The sequence below is a fragment of the Anas platyrhynchos genome, chromosome Z, assembly GCF_047663525.1.
Source record: "Anas platyrhynchos isolate ZD024472 breed Pekin duck chromosome Z, IASCAAS_PekinDuck_T2T, whole genome shotgun sequence".
In the NCBI taxonomy this organism is placed as follows: Eukaryota; Metazoa; Chordata; class Aves; order Anseriformes; family Anatidae; genus Anas; species Anas platyrhynchos.
This window is the reverse complement of record NC_092621.1, coordinates 46,785,001-46,796,972: the sequence shown is the minus strand read 5'-3', so window position 1 is coordinate 46,796,972 and position 11,972 is coordinate 46,785,001.

Genomic DNA, 11,972 nt, shown 5'->3' with positions numbered 1-11,972 from the left:
TGGCTGGATAGCTGGGTCCAAAGAGTCGTGGTGAATGGAGTCAAATCCAGTTGGAGGCTGGTCACTAGTGGCGTTCCCCAGGGCTCGATGCTGGGGCCGGTCCTCTTTAATATCTTCATTGATGATCTGGAGGAGGGGATCGAGTGTACCCTCAGTAAGTTTGCAGATGACACCAAGTTAAGTGAATGTGTCGATCTGCTTGAGGGTAGGAAGGCTCTGCAGGAGGATCTGGATTGGCTGGACTGATAGGCCAAGGCCAACTGGATGAAGTTCAACAAGGCCAAGTGCCAGCTCCTGTACCTGGGGCGCAATAACCCCAAGCAGAGCTACAGGCTGGGAGATGAGTGGTTGGAGAGCTGCCTGGCAGAGAAGGGCCTCGGAGTATTGGTTGATAGTCTGCTGAATATGAGCCAGCAGTGTGCTCAGGTGGCCAAGAAGGCCAACAGCATCCTGGCTTGTATCAGAAACAGTGTGACCAGCAGGGCTAGGGAAGTGATCGTCCCCCTGTACTCGGCTCTGGTGAGGCCGCACCTTGAGTACTCTGTTCAGTTTTGGGCCCCTCGCTACAAGAAGGACATCAAGGTGCTCAAGCAAGTTCAGAGAAGGGTGAGGGACCCAGAGAACAAGTCCTACGAGGAGCAGCTGAGGGAGCTGGGATTCTTCAGCCTGGAGGAAAGAAGGCTCAGGGGCGACCTTATCGTTCTCTATAGGTACCTTAAAGGAGGCTGTAGCGAGGTGGGGGTTGGTCTATTCTCCCACGTGCCTGGTGACAGGATGAGGGGCAATGGGCTTAAGTTGCGCCAGGGGAGGTTTAGGTTGGATGTTAGGAAGAACTTCTTTACCGAAAGGGTTGTTAGACATTGGAATGGGCTGCCCAGGGAAGTGGTGGTGTCACTATCCCTGGAGGTCTTTAAAAGACGTTTAGATATAGAGCTTAGTGATATGGTTTAGTGGAGGACTTGTTAGTGTTTGGTCAGAGGTTGGACTCAATGATCTTGAGGTCTCTTCCAACCTAGAAATTCTGTGATTCTGTGATTCTGTGTTAGTGCATGTAGCATGGGAAACAAGCAGGAGGAGTTGAAAGTCACAGTGTAATTAGAAAACTGTGATTGAATTGATATCATGGAACTGTGGTGGGACAGACCACATGGCTGGAACATTGGAATGAAGGGCTACAAACTTTACAGGACAGACAGTCATGGAGGAAGGGTGAGGGTGTTTCCCACTATGATAAAAAATGAATAGATTGTGAAAAGTTGCCTCTAAGAAACAGCCAAGAGCAGGTTGAGAGTCTGTGGGTAAAAATTAAGGAGCAGACCAACAAAGTATATCTTGTGGTTGGGGTCTACTACAGGCCACTCAGCCAAGAAGATCTTGTTGATGAGTCCTTGCACCAACTAGCATTGAGCATAGAGCTCACAGGCTCTCATACTCCTGGGAGATTTCAACCACCCAGATGTTTGCTGGGAAAGGCACGTGGCAGGAAGTAAACTATCCAGGAAACTGACTCCTGCAGTCCATTAAGGACAACTTCCTTGTCCAAATATTAGACAAACCAACCAGAGGAGAAGCAGTACTCTGGTTGCTCACCAATGGTACCTGCAGAAGAGCTCGTTAAAGAAGTTAAGACTGGAGGAAGCCTAGTTTACAGTGACACACACTGGCTGAGTTTGTGATCTCAAGGGATACAGGCCTGGCTAAGAAAATGTCAGGACCCTGAATTTCAGAAGAGCTCAGCTGTTCAAAGAATTAGTGAGTAAGATCCCATGGCATATAGTCCTTAGAGAGAGAGGATCTGATCAGAGCTGACAACGTTTTAAGGATGTTTTCCTTGGAGCGCAAGAGCTCTCTATTCCCATATGTAATAAATCAAGCAGGGAAGGTAGGAAACTGACATGGTTGTATAAGGATCTGCTGGTCAAACAGGCAAAAGACAGAAATGCACAGATGGTGGAAATAAGGCAGTGTGCCCTGGGAAGAGTGCAGAAAAGCTGTCTGATGTGCAGGGATGGGATCAGGAAAGCCAGGGCACTGACAGAACTAAACTTAGTTTAGTTAAACTAAACTAAAAAAATAAACTAAAAAAAAAAAAAAAGGAGGAACTAGAACAGATTGAATACCCAGGTCTGTAGGTGTCCTTTGCCTAAAATTCAGATAGAATCACAGAATCACAGAATATTAGAGATTGAAAAGACTTGAAAAACCATCTAGTCCAATCCCCCTGACAGAGCAGGAACATGTAAATCAGGTCACACAGGACTGTGTACAGATGGGTTTTGAATGTCTCCAGGAAAGAAGACTACAAAACCCCTCTGGGCAGCCTGTTCCATTGTTCTGTCACTTTCACCATAAGAAAGTTTAATCTCATATCTAAGCGGAACCTTCTATGTTCTAGCTTGCACCTATTGCCCCTTGTCTTATCATTAGATGTCACTGAGAAGAGCCTGGCTCTGTCTTCTTGACATTCACCCTTTACATATTTATAAACATTAATAAGGTGACCCTGTAGTTTCCTCTTCTCAGGGCTAAAGAGACTCAGCTCCCTCAGCCTTTCCTTATGAGGGAGATGCTCCACTCCCTTAATCATCCTTGTGGCTCTGTGCTGGATGGACTCTCTCAAGCAGTTCTCTGTCCTACTTGAACTGAGGGGCCCAGAACTGGATACAATATTCTAGATGCAGTCTCACCAGAGCAGAGTAGAGGGGTAGGAGAACCTCTCTAAACCTACTAATCACACCTTTTCTGATACACCTCAGGATGCCATTGACTACAAGAGAACAATGCTAGCTCATGGTCATCCCACTGTCCTCCAGGACTGCTACCTCCCTTTCCGCTTCTCTGCTCTCCAGCAGAGCAGTCCCATATATATTATACTGGTGTCCGGGGTTGCTCTTTCCCAGATTCAGGACTCTACACTTGCACTCATTATATTTCATTAAATTTCTCCCTGCTCAATTCTCCAGTCTGTCTAGGTCCTGCTGGATGGTAGCATTTTCCAGCATGTCAGCCACTCCTCCCAGTTTTGTGTCATCAGCAAACTTGCTGACAGAACACTCCATTCCCTCATCCGAGGCATTAATGAATATATTGAACAACACTGGTCCCAATACCAACCCTTGAGGGACTCCACCACACACAGGATTCCAGATCGACACTGTCCCATTGACCACAACTCTCTGGCTTCTTCCTGTCAGCCAGTTCACAGTCCACTCCACTACCCAATCATCCAGACCTCACTTCCTCAGTTTAGCTGTGAGGATGCTGGGGAGACAGTGTCAAAGGCTTTACTGAAATCAAGATACACCATGTCCCTTGCCTTTCCATAACCTCCCCACCATGACATAATGTTGGAACAGAGTGTCTTAACAGGAAGACTGGTCCTGGGACATTTTCTTCTGCACTTTGAAGACATCAGTCAACACCTAGAAGACAGACACAGTTCAGGAAGCTGTGACGGCTGTTCAGAGGGCTGTTGAGAGTGCTGTTCAGATATATTTCTGTGAGGGGAGGGAAGGGAAGGGAAGGGAAGGGAAGGGAAGGGAAGGGAAGGGAAGGGAAGGGAAGGGAAGGGAAGGGAAGGGAAGGGAAGGGAAGGGAAGGGAAGGGAAGGGAAGGGAAGGGAAGGGAAGGGAAGGGAAGGGAAGGGAAGGGAAGGGAAGGGAAGGGAAGGGAAGGGAAGGGAAGGGAAGGGAAGGGAAGGGAAGGGAAGGGAAGGGAAGGGAAGGGAAGGGAAGGGAAGTTGCATTTTGCAAAATGTATCTTTACCACCATAATATTTAGTTGGTGGTAAAGGGAACGTTAAGTCCTTTACATTTATATTAGACAACAGCTATCACTATCCTGTGAAAGATACGGCAGATTGAATGCTTTGATTCAGTCAGGTATGAGAAAGCCATTTTGCTCCTCAGTTCTTGAAGACAGATACAAAAACAGTTTGGAGAGTAACGTGATTTTAACACTAGCTGGTGGTTGAATTTTACTTCTCTGTAATTTGGGATGAAACACCTAGCTCATAAGCCTTTGGTAGCTTCCTTTTGATCTCACCCTAAATGTCTCAGACTTAGTTAGGAAAGCTGTGCCAGGAAAGTGTACTCAATGGCCTATATTGTTTAGCTCCAAAATTATTGGCTAATAGTTCCCGCTTATTATAGATTTCTGAAATTTACAAGATAACTAATTTACAAAGGCTTGGAAGTCACTTTTTTAAACTGATAGCCCAGTGAAAGAAGTTATGTTTAATTGCATACCAACAGTCTATTGATTTCTTAATATCCATGATTAATAATTATTTATATGTCCTATGTGTTTACAGAAATGTTATCATAAACAGACGTTTTGAAGATGTTATTCTGGATTTTAAAGGTTATATATTTTAGTATCATTCTGCTTTCAGTTTAGTCTTCATTTTAGGCTTAGTCTTCAGTTTAGGCTTAGCTTTAATCTTTCAGTTTAGGCTTAGTTTCTGATATAATAAAACTCTGAGAGCAATGTGACTGAAATGGAAACACTGAAAGCATAGTCCTGTTCTCATATACAAGACAGATCATTTAAGATTGTTTTTGTTGTGTGCAAATACTCTGAAATTTTGGCACTTAAATCACTTGAGGTGAAAATTAGTACAACCTTGAAATATCTCTTAATAGATAATTTAGCAACAAAGTCCACATGGGTTTCATTAGTTCAAAACTAGAGACTCATTAAAAGGAAAGAGTAAGCATTACTAATTTGGAGTTACAAATCAGTGAGATTTGATTACTTTGTCCCAATGTAAAGTCCCAATTTTTAGTTATCCTAATTTCCCATATAGGTTACACAAGAAATAAAGCTGGTTATCATTTGCATTCAGAAAATGTATGGTGAAGATGCATTTCAAAATACAGCAAAGCTAGCTGAATACTTAATTTGTTTCTTCCCTATTATTAAAGCATGAAAAAGCAAAAGAAGAGAACAACTATAAAACATACTGAAACTGACATGTGTGAAATTAATGTCTGATCATGTACAATATACAAATGAATAAGCAGATCTACCAGTATATAACACTGGCTATGATTTTACTCAATATTCTGTAAATATTGTTTTTATTAAGGATGTTATAAAAGTAAAAGTAAACTTTGGAATAATGAAATGGTTTGGGTTCCAGGGACCTCAAAGATTTTAATTCCATCCTCCCTGCCATGGGCAGGCAGGGACACCTCCCACTAAACCAGGTTGCCCAAAGCCCCATCCAACCTAGCCTTTAATATTTTCAAGGACAGAGCATCCACAGCTTCTCTGGGTAATCTGTTCCAGTGCCTCACCACCCTCTGAGTAGAGAATGTCTTCCTTATATCTAATCTAAATATATCCTCTTTTAGTTTAGTTTAAAGCCATTACTCCTTGTTCTATCACTACCCCCCTCCCCCAACAAAGAATCCCTTCCCATCTTTTCCCTTTAGGTATTGGAAAGCTGTTATAAGGTATCATCTATTTCTACACTCTGGATTACAATGGTTGTGTATTTAAAGTTTTTAAAGGGGTTATGTAAAGCAGAGAAATTTCCAGGAGAAGAAAGTACTTATCATCACTGTAAATTACTTTCAGTGTGTTCCCATCCCATTGTGGACTTCCAGTACAACAGCAGTTTTGGGTATTGGAGACAGTATAGGTCTTCTTTAAATTCATTTTCATTAAAGTTAGAGAGTTTCTTCAGAAGACAGCAACAGACATACTCTGAGACTATCTTTAGTGATGTAAAGCTAGGAGTGACACTAACACCTTTCCAACACCACATGGTTAAAGTCTACACGCGTCAGTTTGTCTGTCATATGTTTAAATGTTTCCACATCCCCATGAAATCTACATGTTTTCTGAACCTGTTTCATTTTAACCAAACTGCTGGTACTGCTGATATCAGCAGGGGTGCACGCAGCTCAATCAAGGTTATATAACAGACAAATCATTCTCTTATATGGGAAAAGCACTGAGAAAGATCAATATCAGGCGTTGATTTGTGGGAAACCCAGAGCATTATCTACTGTTTCAGGAGAGATAAATGACATTATGGAACACCTAAAGAATATAACTGTAACTGCATCAAGTTTGAGAATCTGAGGGGAGTCTTGATTCCTACTGCAAAGATACAGATACCCAACCTCTGGAGTACTCCTTTGAGACATCCTTCTCTTTAGCATTGTGGAAGACTTAGTGGCTGTTCTGCTGCTGCATATTAGATGTATATTAGTTCTTGCTTTGAAGAACAAAATCATTTGGAATCAAAATTTAATGCTGCTCTAAGTAAACTGGGAGCATGAGTTATTTATGTAAAAAGACTAGTAAATCCATGAGGATGAGGAGAAAACTGAGTGTGCAGAGGTAGGTATTGAGCACTAGAACAAACGAGGTGCAGATATGTGATCTTGTGTACTAAATCAACCGGCTACTACCTTTTCTGTTGTTTTAGTAATCTTGTGGGAAAAGTCTTGGTGGCAGTAAATAAAGAAATAAATAATAATTGTAATATCATAATACAGAAAAATATCTGGAAAAATCTGCTAGACACCTCTGATTCAATGGCATCTTGTTTGTCATCCCAGAACTTTAAGATGTCATGTCTCATGAGATTTCCTCAGAGATCAGGCATAATTCCCATGGATGTGTCATTCTCAGACAAGAGTTGGTCTAGGTTCTTGATATAGTACTCATCAAAAGGGACAGTCTAAATAAGCAAGTGTATTTGTCCAGTCATGTTTTTAATAAAACAGCAAAAGAAGAATTATTCTCTTTGTTTTTGTATAAAAGAGAATCATACAAGACAATTACTCATTTTATATTCAGAATGAAACAGCCTTTCCCAGAGTTTGATTGTTTCCTTGTGTGGATGGGGAGAAATACCTATGTTATTGGTAATCTTGCTGCCATTGCTTGTATCCCCAAAATATCTCCCTCTCACTGTTTCTGTTTCACAATGAAATACAGCCAGATTACCTACCTTTCATAAACCTGTAAAGAAATTCTACTCCTTGAAGAGATCGGTTATATTTACCAGATAGGCACTAGCATTGTTTATAGCTGCATGTTATTTACATTAGACCATACATAAGCAAATCTAGATACAAATTGGGAATTATTCAGGCCAGATACTTCTCAAATGATCCCTATAAAGCTACAACAGATGAATGAGGGTACTAAGAACATAAAGACTAATGTGTTTTTCCCTTTTATGATGTCTACAAATAACATCTTAAAGAGGGGGGGAGGGGGGGGAGGAACTGAACAAAATTATTTCCCTTTAGAGAATTTTGAGTGTTTGTCTTAACACATTGAACAATGTCAACAACATTTAACCTACAGTATATAGACTCTGACCTTGGTCTTTAAAATGTTGTCCAGATCAATGAAGCATTGGCTATTTGCAGCTTACTTTAAGTGCTTGCAATACAGGTGATATCTGCATGTTCAATTTAGAGATATTCACATTTTAGAAAAGCTGAGTCCCATATTTTTGACCTTGTTCATCTTGCACAAGTCTATTTACTGTCTTTTTTTTTTTTTTTCTTTTGTATCATCTCTCTGAAACGCATTGCTTCAACAACATAACATCCTGATGCAGTTATAAATTTTGTTGGCAAAAGAATAATTTCACACAAATTAAGATAGGGAAAGCATATTACATAGATTTTTCTCCTAACATAGAGGAAATAGAGCTTGTGTAAGTTAAATCTTGTTCTGCATAGTGGCTGGATGCTTGTCTACTTTCCACTGTCATTTTTGAACATGAAATTATTTACTTTTTAAAAATTATTTATTTTTTTTTCCCACATGGTCAAAATACATTTTACATAAACAACCTATTAATTCTTACTTTTCTAACATTTCTAATTCAAGAAGGATTTTAGTATTTTCCTTTGCACAGAGGAATAAAAACTAAGCTTATTTTCAAATTGTAATTTCTTGACAGTATTTTCTTGGCAATGAAACCTAAGCTATAAAGCCAGTCAATATCCTTTTAAACAGGTGCAATATCTCTTTAAATACAACTGAGTTAAATTTCTCATACAGAGAGTAGACACAAGATAGCTCCAGGCTGGATGCTTTTATAGTTTCATTTGCATCAGACTATGTGGGTATATCCTCGGGCACAATCAGGACAAGCAGTATCTCATCTAGATTTCAGATGCATGAAATACAACCATTGTAACCATGCAACTAAGCTCCCCCTATGATGCACATAGAAAGATAGCTGTGGATAAGACATCAGCACTGAGTGGACAACACATGTTAGACTGTGTGGAGCAATAAAGTTTGGAAATAATCTTAATACACTGTTCCTACTGAAATTTCCTTCCCATGACAGGTGGGTTGGAATTAGATGATCTTTAAGGTCTCTTACATCTCTTTCAACCCAAACCATTTTATGGTTCTGTGATTCACAGACTGATTCTGTGAGTTAGGTTACCATACCTATGACTCAGTGAGCCACAGTCTAGAGCCTTCACAAGATTTAGTTGTTGCCTTTGAGAGAAAAGGAGCAGAAGTTATTTCATTATTGTTATTTATTTATTTATTTATTTATTTTTCTGGAATTTTGTGTGTTTGTATTCACAATCTTTATTACCCCTGAAGATTTTCAAATCCACATTTTCAAGCCCTGACACAGCCAACAAAACAGAAATGGAGAAAGGTTCTTGAGTTCCTTTGTTCTTGACAGGTCCTTTGGCTTTTACTCCATTACAGGTTCAGAAGCTTTGTTTCCTGCTGTAATATACTATTATACTATATTTCTACTACAAATTAATTCCTGGTTACAACTTGTTTTTTTTTGTTTGTTTGTTTTGTGGTTATGTCACACTGGAACCTTATATTCCATTTACAATTGACCAGTTCAGTTTAGACTTACCCATTCTCACGTTTCCAAATTAACTCCTCTAATTTACTGCTGATGTTGCTGTTATTATCAGAGTTAGATAATAAGCTCTCTGCATATTTTGCTATTTACTATTGCTTTACTTTTATTCTTCAGGAAGGTCATCCTATGCTTTGTGTATGATAGTGTAGGCCTTTCCTACACTGACTATATTTTACTGGACATTTTCCAGACCATGGTGAGCCTGTTCCTAATATTTGATCTGTGGTCATAAGTTAATATAGATGATTTATACTTTAATGAAATAATGATCCTGATAACTTTTTGTGTTTTCTTTTATTAATTCTCCTTCTTATTTGTTGCACATCGTCTTTACTAAACTCCATCTTTTCTACATTACTAAAGAAATATCTTAAGTATATCATAGTCATATGTGTTCTTTGTTGAAGACCTGCATTTCTTTTCTTTAGGGAGGAATCAGATATAAAACGGAGCTATCAGTTTTGTGTACTATGATCTACCTTTGGTAAATCCATATAATGTGTTACACCATCCCTGTCAACTTTCAGTCCCTTTTAGTTATTCTCCTCTTCAATATTTTTTTTCACTTTGAAGTAAAGCCACTAGAACAGTTAAGTATAAAGTCCTATAAGTCTTATGCAATACAACAATCTTTTATTATTATTATTATTATTATTATTATTATTATTATTATTATTATTATTATTATTATTATTATTATTATTATTATTATTATTGTTGTTGTTGTTGTTGTTGTTTATTATTATTAATAACAATTATTATTATTATTTGTACATAATTATATATATAATACATGATACATTATGTACATACATGTACATAATTATACATAATATATTATATATAATATGTATTATATATAATATATAAAAATATATAATTATATATATAATTATAATATATATAATTATATATATGTAATTATATATATATATAATATATATATATATATTATTAAATATATATATATTTAATAATAAATATTTATTTGTACAAATAAAATAAATGAGGAGCAGGAATTAATAATAATAATTATAATTATATTAATAATATTTATTTAATTAATGTTTATTATTATTATTATTATTATTATTATTATTATTATTATTATTATTATTATTATTATTAATTCCTGCTCCTCATTTATTTTATTTGTACAAATTACTTTATTACTTTCTTATACATACATATGTGAGACTTGTGTAAAATGTTTATAGGCAAATGCACAAATTCATTCTCCAGTTCTGTTTATTGAAATTGTGAATTCCTATGCTGGCAATCTTTATACACAAAGAGTTTACTCTTTGTGTATAAAGAATGTCAGCATAGGAATTCACAATATTATGTATAATGAGAGCTAAAATCTCATTATGTATAATGAGATAATAAATCTCATTATTATTAATAATAAATCTCATTATGTATAATGAGAGCTAAAATGATGCATTTTCAACAAAACTCAAAAAAGATACCTCTAGTAAATCATGGCATTCTTCCAGGAGGGAAATACGATTTATCCTGCAGCAGCAGCAGAAAAACATTCTGTGCAGCTATACACCTTGTTCCACTCTTCAATCCCACTGTTAAGGCAGTGCTTAAACAGTCCAGATAGAGCTTTTCCATGTGTTCTTTTCCTCCTGCAGGTGATCTGGGCCACAGACACTCTGTTCTAACTTTTGAGTGTTACCTGGGAAAGAAATAACTGTAATAATTGGCAAAATGTGATCTTCGCAGACAATTTATTATTTTATTTTATTTTATTTTATTTTATTTTATTTTATTTTATTTTATTTTATTTTATTTTATTTTATTTTATTTTATTTTATTTTATTTTATTTTAGCTTAGCTTAGCTTAGCTTAGCTTAGCTTAGCTTAGTTTTATTTATTTTATATTATTATATTTTGTTTTATTTTATTTTATATTTTTTTTTCTTTTTTTTCTTTAACAAGAACAGGCTGCACGGGAACTTGCATCTTTGCAACCAGCAGACAAACTGTAGTATTCTGCCTCTACTGGGAAAAAATCATTTTACAGCCATTAGTTACACTGTATTTTTGGAATGTTTTTTTTTTTTTTTTAGGTTTTTTTTTTTTTTTTTTTTTTTTTCTCTATGCTGTCTGTATTGTAGAGGGCTACTATGATTAAAAAATATACTTAGTAGCATTATTTTTATGTGGATTTTATTTTCATAGAATCATAGAATCATGGAATGGCTCAGTTTGGAAGGGACCTTAAAGATCATGTAGCCTCATTACTAACAAACGCTATGTAACATAGCTCTATTCTATGTTTTTATGTTTGGCTTTGTGCATTTCTGTTGTTTGCAGCCTTTGCAGACTGCAGTATTTTTCTGCAGGATTGCTAGCAATGTCGAGAATCAGATTTAAAATGATCTTGAAACAGTTCAGTTTATGTTAAAAAGGCACATTTGCTCCAGCTGCATTATATGACCAGATGTAGTAGAGTACATGTAATGTAATAGCATTAAAACTGCAGCAGGTGGCACTAGAAGGAGGGTTAACCAGGGCCATCAAGCAGAGTGAAGATCAAGGAAACAGAATTAATTAGGATAAAAGAAACAGAAACCTTTAAAATTATATCTCTGTCTTTCTATTCTCTTGAAATAAAGATTGAGTAGCATAGTTAATTGTTATAGAGAATGTTGGCTAAATGAAGTTGGATTAGTAAAATATAAAATGCAGAAAATGATGAGTGAATAGCTAATTTCTAAAGTTTGCCTTCTGAGGACTTAAGGGAATGAGGAATTTACTGCAGAGGACTAAAGCAAATATTTTCAACTGGTCTTTATGGACACTGATGACTCTAATTCTTGTGCTTTGCAAGCAAATATGAATCTATTTATTTATTTATTTATAATACAAAATGTAAGGAATAATTATGATATTTATTTATTTATTCCTTTTAAAGTTGACTTTCTGAGACAGACAAAGGAAAATGCTATCTGTGGGCTACAGCCTGCAACAGTCCTATGTCTTTGTCACCTTTTCACATTGTTTTACAATTAGTGAGAAGACTGTGGTGTCACCATGAGTATGGATAGAAAAAAAAATAACATTACTTTCT